The 17,802-nt window shown below is 46.0% G+C and overlaps 1 pseudogene; it reads right to left on the bottom strand.

The window, feature by feature from the left end:
- Window positions 1-15,432: 15,432 nt before the first annotated feature.
- Window positions 15,433-17,019, bottom strand: LOC138718678 (uncharacterized; annotated as a pseudogene).
- Between the last annotated feature and the right edge of the window lie 783 nt (window positions 17,020-17,802).

Genomic DNA, 17,802 nt, shown 5'->3' with positions numbered 1-17,802 from the left:
GGTTTTGTTTATAAGTCAGACCCAATTCTGCAGATGTAAATTATGTCAATACCAAAAAAATTTGTGTGTGTTAATGTGGTGTCTGTTGCTGTCTGACTTGCAGTGAACCCTTACATCTTTTGCAAGCCTAACTTTCTGCACTACTGTTCAGGTGCTGCAGCAGGAGATGTTGTCAGTGTGGACTTCCAAATAGATAGGACTGGATGTAGGGCAGGATATCATAGAATCATAGAATAACCAGGTTGGAAGAGACCCACCGGATCATTGAGTCCAACCATTCCTATCAAACACTAAACCATGCCCCTTAGCACCTCATCCACCCGTGCCTTAAACACCTCCAGGGAAGGTGACTCAACCACCTCCCTGGGCAGCCCATTCCAGTGCCCAATGTCCCTTTCTGTGAAAAACTTTTACCTGATATCCAGCCTAAATCTCCCCTGGTGAAGCTTGAGGCCATTCCCTCTTGTCCTGTCCCCTGTCACTTGGGAGAAGAGGCCAGCACCCTCCTCTCTACAACCTCCTTTCAGGTAGTTGTAGAGAGCAATGAGGTCTCCCCTCAGCCTCCTCTTCTCCAGGCTAAACAACCCCAGCTCTCTCAGCCATTCTTCATAAGGCCTGTTCTCCAGCCCCTTCATCAGCTTTGTTGCTCTTCTCTGGACTCGCTCCAGAGCCTCAGCATTCTTCTTGTGGTGAGGGGCCCAGAACTGAACACAGTATTCAAGAAGCGGTCTCACCAGTGCCGAGTACAGAGGGAGAATAACCTCCCTGGACCTGCTGGTCACACCATTTCTGATACAAGCCAAGATGCCTTCTTGGCCACCTGGGCACACTGCTGGCTTATGTTCAGTCGGCTGTCAACCAACACCCCCAAGTCCCAGGCCTTCCCCATAATGCAAAGGACAGCAAAACAGCACAAAGGAGCATTTCTTATCATGTGACTCAAGTATGTGCCACACAGGATAATGCTGTTAGAATGTTACGGTCCCCAGAGCTCGTCTGATAAATTTGTTCCTGCTCATAAAGGTCTCTTCTCCTTACAGAATTATAGAATGGTTTAAGTTGAAAAAGGCCTTTTAAGATCATCTAGTCCATATTACACTTATTTCCCTTGTTTCACAGTGAGGTCTGCCATGCACGTCCATACCAGGCATCTCATGTCTAATTAAAGTGATTTTTTCAATTTCAAATGTTACTGCTAGACACTGTCTGCCAGCATTGAGTACTTACAAGAAGGATCCCAAGAGACTGATCATCTCACATACATTTTAAATTATTTGTTTTTATACAGAATAAAATGAACAGGAGCTTATTTAAGTATACAGTTTTTATTTACTTCTAATGGAGACTTTCAACATTCAGATGGAGAATTTTCCATATTTAAACTGGAGAACTATCAGCTCATCAGCTTCTGCTCACGAGTGTAGGGAAAGGTAGTATGGAACAGTTTAATATTGTCTCACTTTGGCTTCATATTGTCTGATAACGCTCCTAATCTGTGAAACTTTGTGGCATTGACTTTCTATAAATAAGTATTCCCTAAGGATCTACTGGGACAGGACTCAGGTGCTGCATCTCCTGCAATTATATCATTTGACAGAGTCTATTTGCACACTGCCTGCAACAGCTGAGATATCTGCATGGTCCTCCTTCCCCTAGCGAGGACTGACATCCTGAAAATGGAGCCTCCAGGCTGCCTATGGGCTAGATAGGTTGGAACAAATCTACAAGTCAGCTTACACAGAAGATGACCAGAGCAGTGTGGGCTGCAGCACTGGCTGAGGAGACACACTGTGGAACCTTCTTAAAAATCTTGACATTAAAAACTTTCCAATTGTAGATGCACAGAGATGAACCCCTACATTAGCTAACTAAAGATATATAACCTGCAATCATTATTCCCCTGGGTAAGGGTAGTGAGCATTTCCCACAATGACCCACTGGCCTATGCTAACACTTTCTGCCTAATAAGATTCTCTATATGTACACACTACATTTTCATACCCTTTTTTTTAGCATATATAAAAATATTAAAAATATCATGATATATCTTTCAATTTGATTTTGATTATTTCAGTTAAACCTGTGGCATGGTGTATTTTAAATGCAGATTATCTTGAAATAATATGAGAATTAAAGTGAATGAAGAAAAAATACATTAATTTTTTTTGTGTGTGCATGTTAGACCTCCTCTTGCTGCATTTAACTTAGAGAAAATAAGCTATCTTCCTCCAATATGAAGTAATTTGCCATACCAGAATGATCAAGATATTCCCAAAGGCAAGCTCTGGGAAAAGAAAAGAGCATTAGACATTTAAAGCTTCAATGGTTAAAACGTTTACTTCATAAATATTAAAGCCACGCCAAGGCTTCTAACTCTCCCACTCCTGTAAGGATGGTGTTCAATCACAGTGGAGCAGAGAGGGTGTCTGTGAAGATGCTGGAAAGGATCAATACAGTTCCCTAGCAACAGGGCTATGTGCCTGGGGTTCCTGCATCCACAGGGACCTTCCTGACCCACTAAATCAAGGCAGCGGTTTTGCCTCTGCTGCCACCGTGCTAACTTGCAGCAAACATTTCCACCACTCTTATTTCTCCGATCAACCCAGAGACAAGAGAAACAAGTAGCTGTGTGGTGGGGGGAAGCTGATTATATTGCTTCTTTAAAAAGAAGAGTGTGTTGTCTGTCAGCGTAGTCCTTTAAAGAAAGGTAGCTCTATGGAGGGAAAGAAACCTCAAATGCACTGATATAGTTATTGCTGTCTAATATCAAGTGATGGACTTAGTGTTTTATTGAGCAATCACAGTCCATAGCCATGGAGAACAGCTTGTGAGCAGGGGTTATATTATCTGTGCTCACAGGGCTGCCTAATTATTATGGTCTGATGGAAAATGCAGACAGCTGAAAGCAAACACAATTTCTTTGTTTTGCCATTCTTTTAACCTTGTTGAACTTTGTAATTTAATTGTGGGTTGTTGCTTAAAAATGTATTAGTTTCCTATCATGAAACAGCATTTTTAGGATTCTTCCATTCTTTGTGAGAAAACAGCGACACAGTATGCATGGTTTTTTTTCCTTGTTTGTTCAGAGACAATAGGGGGTCCAAATAAAATACTAGGTTTTTTTACAAATTTGGTTGCCCAGTTTAAAAAAGACCACAGGAAAGGAGAAGCAGATGGTTAGAAGTCAAATAAGATTAAACTCTGAGGCTTACTGAGAATATTCTTTCATCAGAAAGTTGTAAGATGAAATGGAAAAGATATGGCTTGTATATGGATAAAGATACTTTACAACTGTCATCATAGACATGTGTGTTAGTCTTCATTCCTCTGATATTTTGCTTCAAATGTAGTGTCATGAGTATAGTGCTTGTATATTTTCACTTTCTTTCATTTTCTCTTTCGCCTCTTTAATAAAAATACAAAAATCTCCCAGTGTTGTATCAGATATCTTAATGGTCTGTCTGACCTCTGCAGGATATGGCCAGGCCCACCAGTGACAGAGGTAATGGACAGCAAAAAGAGCCAATTTCAGCAGCAAGGCTTCTTGCAACTAAACCTGTTTTTCAAAATACCATAGGCTGCTTGTGAGTTGAGACTCACTCTTGTCCTGACTCTAGATTTTTCTTTATGACAAAGTGAGCTGAAAATGCACTGGAATCATTAATTTGTTCCTTTGAGTGGTCATAAAGATCACCCTACAGAAACTAGTCAGAGCTGCTTTCACAGGATACTTGTACATAAAAGCATGCATACAGTTTAGAAGTTGTTAAAAATCAGCAAAAAATGCAGTATCTGCTGAATACTATATATTTAGAGTACTGCATACCTCAAAATGCATATTTACAAGTGTTTTGTTTCTGCTACGTTGAAGCAATTTCAGTATAGTACATTAAAAGACAAAAGGCTGAAGGCTGTAGAGACATTGTTAATGGTTTTTTTTTCTTGATTATCCCCATGTTAATTAAATTGTACAGGTGTAACTATGAGCTGAATTGAGTGCTGAGTCAGAAAGGAAGACAAATTGTTCATCTTCTGAAGCCTGTGGCCACAGGTCATTAACTTCAGAAGGAAGTCTTGGGCCAGCACCCCTGTCAAGAGGCTAAATGAGGGTAACAGCAGTTGAAATAAAGAGCAAAACCTAATGAACCATGAATTTTTAGGTTTTTTTTTTTTTAAAGTATTATTATAGTCTGGACTAGTTGCACTACTCCATCTTTATTTTTTTTAAACTGGTAGTCAATATCCAAACTTATTAGTTACTATGCAATCTGAGTTTACAGTGTATAAACTTTACATTTATAATTCTACTGTGTTAACAGGCAACCCCTCCTATTTTGAGAGAAACAAAGGCCAAAACAGCACTTCTTGTTAACCTTCTTGTTTCCATGCTGCACTTCAGGACAGGGAAGGGTTGCATTACTGTGAATCCTTGGCGAAGCACTATCCCACAGCAATTCTCTGCTACATAAGGAAAGGGGGCTTACATTTTGGATCTTGCCTGTGGGAAGATTTTTGGTGCAGGACTGGCATGGTCATAAAGGCTGGTTGTAACTGATATAAAGAGGTCCCACAAAGGTCTGACTTGTCCCTAGCCTGTGCAATGACATCTACAATACAACCTAAAATAGCCTATGGGACACTAGGATTTTCCTTGGCCTTAGGAAATCTTTGGCTTTAGCCGTAGCAAAGGAGCATCTTTGAAGCAATAGCTTATATTAGAGCTCAGATGTTCCTCACCAACATAAACACCCCAAAGAAGTCCTCTCAGCTTATGTAAACAAAAGAAGGCTTGGTGTCATTACAACCGATAGTGAGGGGGAAATGGCTATCCCTCCACCTTCTATGTGACAGGAGAAACAAAGAGAAAAGAAAAATTAATTTTTCTCCATTGCAGTCTTATTCCAGATAGGCTTTGCTGGACACCTGTACAAGACTCTGGATGTAGGCTCCTTATCAAAGTCCATGCTCAGCACACAGCCAGCAGCTATGATCCAAAATGGAAAGGAAAGCCATTTTTTAAATAACTTAATCTGAAAAATATAAATACTCTGGGATAGGAAAAGGCAACTTTTTTTGACAGCCAAACATACTGACAGATCTGCTGTGACATATCCCAAGCCTCCAAAAAGCTGCAAGAATAATAATGGTTTGGGTTGGAAGGGACCTTAAAGGTCATCCAATTCCAACCCCGCCGCCATGGGCAGGGACATCCCTCTAGACCAGGCTGCCCAAGGCCCCATCCAGCCTGGCCTTGAACACCTCCAGGGATGGAGCAGCCACGAGTTCTCTGGGCCACCTGTTTCAGTGCCTCACCATTCTCATGGTGAAGAAATTCATCCTTATGTCTAGTCTAAACCTGTCCCTCTCCTGTTTATACCTGTTCCCCTTTGTCCTATCACTATGAGCCTCTGTGAACAGCCCCTCCCCAGCTTTCTTGTAGCCCTTTCAGGTACTGGGAGGTCGCTATAAGATCTCCTCGGAGCCTTCTCTTCTCCAGGCTAAACAACCCCAACACTCTCAGCATATTCTTGTATGGGAGGCACTCCAGCCCTCGGATCATCTCTGTAGCCCTCCTCAGGACCCGTTCCAACAGTTCCATATCCTTCTTATGTTGAGGATTCCAGAACTGGACACAATACTCCAGATGAGGTCTCACAAGAGAGGAACAGAGGGGCAGAATCACAGAATCGCTAGGTTGGAAAAGACCTCCAGGACCATTGAGTCCAATCTGTCACTAAGTCATGTCCCTTAGCACCTCATCCACCCGTCTTTTAAAACACTTCCAGGAATGGTGACTCAAACACCTCCCGGGGCAGCCTGTTCCAGTGCCCGATGACTCTTTCTGTGAAAATTTTTTTCCTACTGCCCAGCATGAACCTTCCCTGGTGGAGCTTGAGGCCATTCCCCCTTGTCCTATCACCCGTCACTTGGGAGACGCCAGCTACCTCCTCTCTACAACCTCCTTTCAGGTAGTTGTAGAGAGTAATAAGGTCTCCTCTCAGCCTCCTCTTCTTAAGGCTAAACAACCCCAGTTCCCTCAGCTGCTCTGGACTCGCTCATGAGCCTCAACATCTTTCTTGTAGAGAGGGGCCCAAAACTAACTGAACACAGTAACTGAGGTGCAGTCTCACCAGTGGCGAGTACAGGGGGAGAATAACCTCCCTGGACCTGCTGTGGCCACACCGTTTCTGATACAAGCCAAGATGCCATTGGCCTTCTTGGCCCCTTGGGCACATTGCTGGCTCATGTTCAGCCGGCTGTCAACCAACACCCCCAGGTCCTTCTCCTCCAGGCAGCATTCTAGGCACTCTTCCCCTACTCTATAGCACTACAACAATCGCTCTCCTCTTCTTCCTAATGGAGGATGGTTTTGTCTTTTTCTGAGGATGGTGCAGCCTAGGGAAAGATTCTAGGCTGTGGGAGCCATCATCCTCATCCTCAGGGTTGGATTCCACCTGCAGCACTTCGTATTTGTTCATCATGGGGATCTGGGGTTTTGTTGTCTGGGTGAGGGGAGCAGGTTTCCTTCGTCAGGCAGGAACTTGCTGCCATTCCCCATCTCTTGTAACCCCAACCTTGCAGTTTGCAGGTGGGTAGTGTCCAGACACACCAGCTCCAGCAGCCCGCTGAGTTAGTGAGAGGGCACTGCTCCACTGGTCTATCTCCCTCTCACACTCCCTGATGGTCCTCAGCCTCTTTACCTCCTCCCTTAGCTCCTCCACCATGGGAAGGAGTTCCCCCACACGAGCTCAGCTTTCACAAATGGAGCCAGAAACAGAGGCAGGAGCTGGTGTGGGAGGGGGGCACTGCCTGCAGCCCAGAGGCTGGGTGGCTGCTGCATCCCCTGCGTCTCTGTCTGGGTGGCAGCCTCCATCCTGCTTGCTGCAGCACCCGGAGCAGCTTTAATCTTCTGCCGGGTGGCCACCGTGGTCTTCAGTGTCTTTTGGCTCGTCTCTAGCCCCTCTCTGTCCCTTGCCCTCTCGCCCTGCCCGCTCCAACTGCCCCGCAGCTCTTTGCTCCGCTCCCCTTCGCTGGGCTCCCAAGGGACCCTTTAAGTCTCCCGCGGTAGCCGCCGGCACCGCCTCTCCCGTCAGGCCCCGCGCGGACCCGGCTGTAGCCGCTGCCAGGAGCGCGGCGCCGCCAGCCCCGCCCCGCCGGGGTTTTTCTGGGACTTTCCCGGCTCAGGGAAGCCCCCACCGCCTCAAAATGTCCACCTTGCCACAGAACTCACCGTCCTGCTGTCGGCTGCCGCTGAAGAAGCAGTGTTAATGGCTTCGCCGTGTTTAAATCTCCCGTGGTAGGCGCCGGGAACGCCCTTTGCAGAGCCTCCCTACCCTCCATCGCATCCACACTTCCACCCAGCTTAGAGTTATCTGCAAACTTACTTAGGGTGCATTCGATCACCTCATCCAGGTCATTGATAAAGATATTGAACAGAGCTAGACCCAGCACTGAGCCCTGGGGAACTCCACTTGTAACTGGCCTCCAGCTGGAGTTAACTCCATTTACCACCACTCTCTGGGCCCGGCCATCCAACCAGTTTTTCACGGAGGAGATCGTGCGCCTGTCCAGGCCAGAGGCTGACAGCTTCCTAAGCAGATTGCTGCGAGAAACTGTGTTAAAGGCTTTACTGAAGTCCAAGAAGCCTACGCTCACAGACTTTCCCTCATCCCGTAAGCCAGTCACCTTGTCTTAGAAAGCAATCAGGTTAGTTTGGCAGGACCTGCCTTTTGTGAACCCATGTTGTCTGGGACTGATCACCAAGTTATCTTTCATGTGCTGCATGATAGCACGCAAGATCACCTGTTCCCTGACTTTCCCCAGCACTGAGGTCAGACTGACAGGCCTGTTGTTTCATGGGTCCTCCCTCTGACCCTTTTTGAAGATGGGTATAACATCGGCCAGCCTCCAGTCAAGTGGAACTTTCCCAGCCAACTTGACCTGCCAACACCCTCACAGGAGAGCATTCCTGCCCGAGACCTCACCTGAACCTCCAAGCATCCCTTTCAAAATCCCCCAGAATGCAACTTTCACCTCAAATCTCCTCACAAATGCCCCCAAGAGATCATTTCGACCCCAACCGCCATCCCCAAACTCCCCTAACTCATGCCTCACATTTCCACTCGAACTCCATCAAAATATGATTGGTTTACCCCAAGTCCCCTCACCCACTCCCACCACACGCAACTTCTACACATCTCCTCACAAATGCCCCCAAAAGACATACTTACACCAAAATTCCCTTCCAGAACTCCACCAAACCATGACTTTTATCTCAAATCGTCCCAAATTTCCCCTCAAACTCCCCCATAATATGATTGTTTTACCCCAAATCCCACCACAAAATGCCCTAAAATGCAACTTTTACCACAAGTCCATTCAAAAGCCCCCAAAGGAGTACTTTCACCCCAAATCTCTTCCCCAAATTCCCCCAAACCATGTCTTTTACCTCAAATCCTCTCAAACTTCCCTTCCAACTGCTCCAAAATATGATTGGTTTCCCCCACATGCCCTCAAAAAAATCCCCCGAAATGCAACTTTTACCAGAAATCTCCCCACAAAAGCCCCAGAGGAGTACTTTTGTTTTGCGGAATCAAACTCTAGAACTCCATTAAGGGTTATAAAGCAGGTATGCGTTTGTTTGCCGGCGGGTGCGAGGGGGTAAGCCTCCTAACTCGCACACTGTTAGCTATAGTGTAAAGATAGTTACAGTGTAAAGACATGCCTATTCATAAGCACCTATTACATATTCATGAGCTTGCCCCACTTCTTACTATAATTAGATTCGAGAAGCTTCTTCTATACTTGCGCAGGCACGGTGTTGCGGTCTGGGGCTCAGGGCTGAAGTAGTCTTCATCTTCCTCATGAATTGTTCTTGAACCCAATCTTGTGCGCAGGCACATTCTCATCCTAGTTGAGCTGCAGTCAGCTGCAAGTGCAGTCAGCTTTCTACCGTTGTGCACATTCCAGATTTCCCTTATCAGTGAATGTCTGCGAATGAGCTCCTCCCTTATCAACATCCAGGGTCTTCAAGGCCTTTACTAGCAGACAGTGCATATTTCAGCGAGCTAAGCCTTCTAAGTTTTTCTAACTTTTCCCTGTATCATATGCGCGCGCATCACTTTCACCCCAAATCCCTTCCCCAAATTCCTCCATACTGCATCTTTTTCCTCAAATCCCCTTCAATTTCATAGAACCGTAGAATCACCAGGTTGGAAAAGACTTCTTGGTCATTTAGTCCAACCATTCCTATCTGTCACTAAACCACGACCCTGAGCACCTCATCCACCCATCTTTTAAACACCTCCAGGGATGGAGACTCAGCCACCTCTCTGGGCAGCCTTTTCCAGTGCCCAATAACCATTTCTGTGAAATTTTTTTTTCCCCTGGTGAAGCTTGAGGCCATTCCCCCTTGTCCCGTCCCTGACACTTGAGAAAAGAGACCAGCTCCCTCCCCTCTACAACCTCCTTTCAGGTCGTTGTAGAGAGCAATAAGGTCTCCCCTCAGCCTTCTCTCAAGGCTAAACAACCCCAGTTCCCTCAGCCGCTCCTCGTAAGACTTCTTCTCCAGCCCCTTCACCAGCTTTGTTGCTCTTCTCTGGACACGTTCCAGAGCCTCAACATCCTTCTTGTAGCGAGGGGCCCAGAACCGAACACGGTATTCGAGGTGCATTTTGCTTCAAACTTCCCTCAAATATGGTTTTCTTACCCCAAGACCCCTCACTAAATCTGCCAAAACACAACTTCTGCCACAAATCTCCATCACATTTCCCCCAAAAAGACGACTTTCACCACAAATCTCTTCCCCAAGCATTTGCAAAACCGTGACGTTCAGCTCAAATATTCTCAAATTTCTTCTCAAACACCCCCAAAATGTGATTGTTTTATCCCAAGAGTCCTCACTAAATCCCCCACATACCTCCCAACAAAAGCCCCCCAAAAATATTTGAAGAAGGGGAACGAGGTGGAGAACCCAGCACAGGGCTTGAGCCACTTGTCCCCTTGAAGGACGTGCAGCCAGGCACTGTGAGCAGCCCCCAGGCCACCTCTGTGGGGCAGCTGGAGAAGGAAGCGAGTGAGAGTAGCATCTCCAAGGTGAGGCTCAGCCCGGTGCCATGGGTGTTCCTCTGCAAGGCACTGGCTTCTCCAGGGTCTGCGCAGTCTCTGTGCTGCCCTCAGACCAAGGTCTGTTTTTACACCCAGCTCCCTGTGGTGCGTGGGGCTGCACTCCGATTCGTTGACCGTTGGTGCCTCTGGGCCAGCCTCTGATGCCTCCGGGCCCACCTCTGATGCCTCCGACGAGTCAGCACAACAACACATTAGTTTACATTGCGAACATTCATGAGGAAAAATACACTTATACAAAGGTAAAACACAAGAATCAGTGCTATAATGCTAAGGGTATAAAAGATTGGGACTAATACCAACATTTTAAAAAAAAAAAATACCAAGAAGCGTCTGAGGCCCTGGCAGTCCACGCGGTCACTGCTTCGCCCGATTTGGAGGTCGCATGCGCAGTGGGAAAATCCCTTTCCATACCTTCTTATAAAGTGGTTTTAAGGCGTAATGCACATGTGCTGTTTGGGTCTAGAAACTTCTAGGTCGTTCTATCCTAAACTTAGAAAGAAAAAAAAAAACAAGTAAAACCAGTTAAAAGGTATCTGCAGGCTTTGATCAGCAAACGACACCAATCTCCTTCACGCCGTCAGGTGAAACAGTGGATATAAGTTGCATGTTAGATACAACATGTTGGATTAACTGGATAAAGCAAGGAATAATACATGGTAAAAACATCAAGGCAGCAAACGCACATAGCAGATAAAATAAGAGTTGCTTTACCCATGGTGCTCTGGGTAACCAAGACCATAAATCACCATTCATGCCATTCCATGTTTGAACGGGAACATGGACTAGTTTTCTAATGTCTATTGTCAGTTGAAGGACTACTTCACCTATGTCATCTATTTCCAAACAACAATTAGAAACGTTTAGTTTTCCACATACTCCTCCTTCTTCAGCTAGCAAATAATCTAAAACCATTCGGTGTTGAAGGATTGCCATGCGCATCTGTTGAGATTGTCGAGTTAAAAGGACTATAGCATTAGTAGTTTTATTGGTAATAATTTCTAAAACTGCTTGTAGTCGAATTATGCGGTTCAAATTATAAATTGGTTCTCTTGCCCCTGCTATGGGCTCGTAGGGGTTCCAAGTGGCCGGGCCGTAATGTGCAGTTATTCTTTCGGGAGGCCACTCATTTTCCCCCCACTTTTGTGTCCCTCCTATTTTAAGCTCAACAGATCGCTTGTTGTGGGCAATCCTTTCGTTTCTAGCTTATCATATAGTCTTATTCCCAACTGAGGACCACGCGCTTCCAGAAGAAGGGAAAACAGAGGCTGGATGATCCCTATATAACAAATCCCTGACCACTTTGCTGGTAGTTGTTTGTAGGCAGTATGTCCACAAATCCAATAATGACCTTTCCTTGCTTTGACACCATTAGCAAATGGTCCAGCTGCAGTCTTTGGGAATTGGAAATAAGTAGTATTCTCATTCCCCAAAGGGCTAATGAAAATGGTCTGTTTATTGTTTACCCAGCCGGTACAATACCAGGCACCAGTGGAGTTCTTCCATTTGCAAATTTGACGGTAAAGATGGTCGTAAGATAAGGTTTCATTCTTACTCGACCAAAAACCTTTAAACCCTTTGTTGCATCCATTCTCATCAAGCCACATCCATATGTGTACATTACTATCTTTGTTAAAGGTGGTGTCTAGGCCATTGGGGGAATAAGGTTTAACTAATTTATGTGTGAGTGTCCATTGACACTTGCTTTCCCCCACACTGACCCCTCCCTTCTGGGTACGATTTAAACAATATGTGCCCATAGTAGGAAATTGAATGGGCCACGTTTCACTGTCATCCCAGGTGGAGTCACCAGTTTCGCTATAGTTGCTTACAATTTGTGCTGCAGTAAGGGGTGCAGAGGCCCACGGCCAGCTTGATAATCCTAGAGGTCCTCCACAAACCCAACAGTGACTCAGATTAAAGGTTTGGCTTACAGCTTTTGCTAACAAAACAAACTCATTATCCTTAAAGGGGTCATATGGATTGAGGGGAGATGGGGAAACTGGCTTCCCTTCACCATTATAGGTAAGTTCCCAAAAGAATATAACAAAAATTAGCATACACATCCAAAACAAATTGCTCTAAGATCTGCGTCTTCTGTGGGTGCGTTGATGTTGCTCGCTTCCTCCTGAAAATGAAACAAAAAACAAATTCGCCTCTCGGGTTAAAAAGAAGGAACAATCCATCTAGTGTGAATCCTATGAGTTTTTCCACAGGCATCTTTTGCCTTCCAGGTGTACTTATTAAGAGGTGTATCCAATACCAGTGGCACTTTGCCTATTGTGGGAAGCTCGACCAAGACAGGTTGTCCTGGGAAATGACATGGATTGCTGGGGTGATCGGGACCATGCGGGGCTGGCATAATTGTTGGAGGTTTTGGACAGAATGCAGTGATTTTTGGGCATCCATTTGTTCCCCAGCGATTGTTGACACTGGTCACTGCATCCCACACTCGCTCAGTCCACGCTGGCTTATGCGGTTTGAGGAAGCGTTTTAGTAGACCATTTGTTCGTTCCACAATTCCATTTGCTTGTGGGTAATACGGAGTATGAAACACCCACGAAATTCCCTCCTGGGCTGCCCACTCTTGGACCACTTTGGCTGTGAAGTGCGAGCCATTGTCTGATTGGATTGACTGTGGTTTAGGAAAAATTCCAAACCATTCTTTCAGAGCTTTTATTGTATTTTCTCCTGTTGCTTTAGCACATGCTTTAGCTTGCACTAGCCCAGATGCTATCTCTACACCTACCAGTATATAGCACTTACCTTCCGATTTTCTAAAGGGACCAATGTAATCAATCTGCCAGGCCTCCCATAGGCCTTTTCCCTCGTAAGTGTAGGGGGTCACCCTCCAAAGGGTGTCTCTCTAGACGAATGCGGCATTGTTCACAGGAAGATATACAAGTTTTGCATTCCTCCCTGGTAACTGGCCACCCTCGGGCTTGTGCCTCACAATAGAGGTCCTTAACCCCTGAGTGCTTGCGTTTTACATGTAGCCATTCTAATAAATTCTCCCAATTTTCTGCTGTCTGGGTGATTTGTAGGGGAGCTAGCCGGGCTAATTCATCCACCTCGGTATTCCATCGGCTCACCGGGGTATCATCCTGTTGATGAGATGCTACCCATGCTACTGCAAGTTTCCCATGTCTGGCAATGGTAAGGATGTCTTGCCATTTTTCCTTTTGCCATACAGGTATTCTGTTGACCTCCCATCCATTGTGTTCCCAGAATGGAAGCCATTCAGTGCAACCTTTGAACACAGCATAAGAATCAGTATAGATATAGACAGAAGAAACAGATTGAGCCTCATGTTGGAAAACGCTCCACACAGCAATTAGTTCTCCTACTTGTGCACTGCCTTCTCCTTCAGTAATGATTTGCTCCTTGGTGTCTACCTGAAGTGCCGCAGCTCGATATTTCCAAATCTTTCCCTCTCGCTTTGACGAGGCATCGGTAAACCAGACATTTTGCAATTGTACAGAAAATGGAGGAGCTACTTGTATTACAGACAAAAGCTCAGGCACTTCCCTATCTGGGTCTGCCTCATCTTGTATATTTAACACTTTTGTGGCTCCTTCAGCTGCAGAAAGAATTTCACAATAGTGTTCTATTTGTGCATACCATTTTCACACGGAGGCCCTCTGGGCCACCCCGTCAGGGGGTGGAGTTCCTGCTAAAACTGCTTTGATTACTTTAAATGGACCTCTCAGAACTATAGGTTGTTGCCGGATGGTGCGTTCAGCTTCTCTCAGAGCTAGACTGACAACAAATAGGCCCTTTTCTCAAGTTGTATATCTCTTTTCAGCATCTTTAAAACTACGAGAATAAAAACCAATGGGCCTGACAGGACCCTCTGGACCCTTTTGCCACAAATGGATTGACAGCCCAGTCTTGGCAAAACCCCATTCAATTTGAACCGGATCTGTCGGGTGAATTGGACCCAGGGCTTGATAAGCAGTCGCTTCAAACACCAACAGCTGCAAGGCCTCATCATGGGACTGAGTCCATTCCCACTGAGCTCTCTTTCTCAGTAAGTCATACAAGGGCCTGGCAATAATTGAAAAGTCAGGAATGTGTTTTCTCCAAAAAACAAGCAACCCTAGTGTATGCTGTAAGTCTTTCTTTGATTCTGGCATCTTGATTTGATCGAGAGAGGAGAGAGTATCCGGTGGGATACACATCATGCCTCCCTTCCACCAGATCCCTAAAAATTTTACCTCACTTGAAGGAGTTTGTATTTTCTCAGGCGGAATTGTCAACCCTATAGTTTCTAGATGAGTGATAATGTGATTTTGAGTTTCTCTAACTTCTTCTATTTGATTCCCTCCTATGAGTACATCATCTATATATTGATAAATCTTCACCTCTGCTTTTCTGGGAATTGCTTCCAGCTCTTGTGCTAGAGCATGGTGAGCTAGCGTGGGGGAGTGCTTGTAGCCTTGAGGAAGTCGTGTAAAGGTGTACTGCTGTCCTTCCCAGGTGAAGGCAAAACGATCCTGGTCCTCAGACTGTAAAGGTACCATAAAAAACATATCTTTGACATCAATTGTTGCCATGACAGGGTGTGATTGTTCCTGAATGGTTGCTATCAATTCAGCAATGTTTGGTACAGCAACTGTTAGTGGACCTGTATTGGCATTGAGCCTCCTGTAATCTATTGTCAATCTCCACTTGCCATTTGGTTTTCGGACTGGCCATGCTGGAGAATTGAAGGGGGAGTGAGTGGGAACTACAATCCCTTGTTTTTTCAGGTCTTCCAGAACTGGTGTAATTCCCTCCCTTGCTCCTAGAGGCAATGGGTAGGGTTTAACGTTCGTCAGTTTGGAAGGAGGCAGAGTAGGTGCTGCTTGCAATAAATGCACCTCTGTGCCTGATGTTTCAGCCCATCGCCTGATCTGGGAAACACCAAAAGACCATGAGTTCCCCTGGGTGTCCCGCCACTGCCTACCCCTCAAAACATCTATACCTAAAAGATTCATCTGAAAGGATCCTATGGCCACCATGGTGTTGACAGGGTTTTCTTCTCCTGGTAACCACAGTGTCACCGGAGTCATGGGCACTGACTGTGTTTTTCCCAAAGCATTTAAAACAATTAGGCTTCTGGATGGGATCGGGATCCCACATTGTTCTGCTTCAGTTCGCATTAGGGCGGTGATTTGTGCCCCAGTATCAATCAAAAATGTTACCAGTCTCTTCCTTGGTCCTACAGCAACAGTAATCAGTTAAGTCCCCTTTTGTATTGCAGGTGAGTTGTCTTAAAAATATCCATCCTCCGCCCCTGCCCCTCACCACCGGGGGACGGAGTGTCTAGTTTCCCGCCGCCTTCTTTTCCCCAGCTGGCTCCTCCCCCGGGTCTATCAAAGATGGAGCACTAGGGGTTGATCTGAAAGTGACCTTTTGTCCAGACCATCTCTGCACAAGTTGTTCTAATTTTTGAGTCGGGAGTCCATCCATCAAGTACCAAGGAATGCCTTTCTGAAGCCCTAGTTGCCACAGTCCCTGCCGAGTTAGGGGTCTCTCTCTCCCAGAGTTGTGACATCGGGGCGACTCCAAACTTTGGCTCCCCCTCATGAACAATTGTTGCCTACAAATTTGCTCTGCAGCCCGTATGACCCTGGTTTCTGTTCTCTGGGATGATCCACCAACAGGGCCATATTTTCTCCCAAAATTAATCAACTCCTGAGCTACCTCTCCCCATGTCCACACTTTCCTCCCTGGCTGCCGATAGTCAGGGGTCACTATTCCCTCCAGAGCAGCCGTTATTCTTTCTGCATTAGGGGCGTTTTGAATTTTCCCTTGCAATTGAATGGCGATGGGTTTCAGGGAATCAGGAAGTCCTCTTATTAGGGGAGTCATCCTTTCTGGATCCACAGGCATCATCATCGGGGAGCTCTGCTTAGGCTTGAGCTCTCGATCATATATCATCTGCAGACAGGCTGCCTTCTACACATTTTCCACTAACTGATCCACCGTACCTGTTATGGCAAGGGGATCTCCCCTTTCCAAGGGGTTCAGCCCTCCAGCCCAGTACGCAGCTCTCTGAGTCAGAGACCATGGGGCTCGGCGGTCACCGGTGGTTAGAAACACACCCGGCCCCCAATACCCTTCTACCTCGTTTTCTGACAACAAAATTCCATCACCTCCTGACAGAGACACTCTCCATACATGTTCTGTTTCCGATTCTTTTGCAGTCCTTGCAAAGTCCTTTTTCAGCTTTGCCAATTCAGTTGCTGTAAATGGGACTTCTTTAGTGATAACTTGAGGACTGTTATCAGTATCGTCCTGGTACACAAACTCTGTTTTATCCAGCGGATACATGTGGGGGAGGCTTTCTACAGTTTCCTTTGCCTTCTGCAACTCCCTTTGGGGATAAATTTGCTGTATCCCCTTCTCCAAAGGCTTCACTTCTACCTCCGCCAGTGTATCCATCTCCCGCAAAAGTTGCTCCCTCAGCTCGTCTTTTAATACCACATTTTGTCTCCTTTCCTCCTCTAGCAATCCTTTGGTGTTCTCCAACTGTTCCCGCAGGGTGCTTATGGCCATCTGCAAGGAATCTATTACCATAGCAGCTTGATAAGACTTCTGCTTTTTATCTTCCACCGCAGCTACTAGACTAGCTCCTAACACGGCACAAATTATAGCTTTTCCCTTCCCCCTCCGAACTTTAGCTTTTTGCTGCAATAACTTAATTCTATCCACAACACGCTGTGGTTGGAACCAGTGGTTTTTTGCCCAATCTTGTCCCTGGACTGAAGGACGAGAATGATATGTTTCCAACAGTTCATATAACTTGTCTATTCCTTCAGCCCGTGAGGACACAACATCACAAATTTCACCATCACAAACATTGTCACAAACATCATCAAAAACATCAGCTGCCTTCTGGGCAGCCATTATAAGGCAAAAAGGGGCTTCTTATCCTAAGAGAGGGTCACACCTTAATGTCAAGTTTCCCCTTATCTCTCTCAGGAGACTCGATCTAAAATTCAACACAAAAGCAATGCAAAGGGGGGGTTTCCGTCCTGAAGGGGCCACACCTTGGTATACAACTTTCCCCTGTTCACCCTCAGGAGGTCAAAACTGAAAACCAACACAGAACAAATGCAAAAGGGGTTTTCCGTCCTGAGGGGGCCACACCTTGGTATGCAAGTTTCCCCTATTCACCCTCAGGAGATCAGTAGGCTTTACTCAAGGAAAAAGGGGTTTTATTCCTGGGAGGGCCACACCTTAAAAATCAATTTTCCCCTTTTATTTTCTCTCCCAGAAAGTCACACCTTACACACATGCAATATCACTGTCCACTTTCCCCCCATTCACTCTCAGAAAGGCCACACATTAATGTAACACAAAGGGGGTTAGTTCATTTCTGAGAGGGTTGAATTCAACACAGAAAGATTGTACGGCACTCTTGTCTCAAGGGATCCTGCCGACTACGCCAAAAGATGCACCTCCTGCAATCGGGGTAAAAGGATGGGAGAGGGTTTCCTACACCATGGGGCTGCAAGGGAGCCTGCGGTGCTGGAACCATGGCGGTTTGGGGTACACTGCAGCAGCCCCATGGACGCTAAGCCTGCCCGTGCCTCTGTCTCTCTGGCCAGGTTGCTGCTGCTGCAGGAATTAAAGGAGGACCTGGGAAAGCAGCAGCAGAAGGCCCAGGCCACACTCGAGCAGTTGGTG

The sequence above is a fragment of the Phaenicophaeus curvirostris genome, chromosome 3 (assembly GCF_032191515.1).
Source record: "Phaenicophaeus curvirostris isolate KB17595 chromosome 3, BPBGC_Pcur_1.0, whole genome shotgun sequence".
NCBI lineage: Eukaryota > Metazoa > Chordata > Aves > Cuculiformes > Cuculidae > Phaenicophaeus > Phaenicophaeus curvirostris.
Note: the sequence above shows the minus strand (reverse complement) of the source record. Positions and strands in the feature narration are given on the sequence as shown.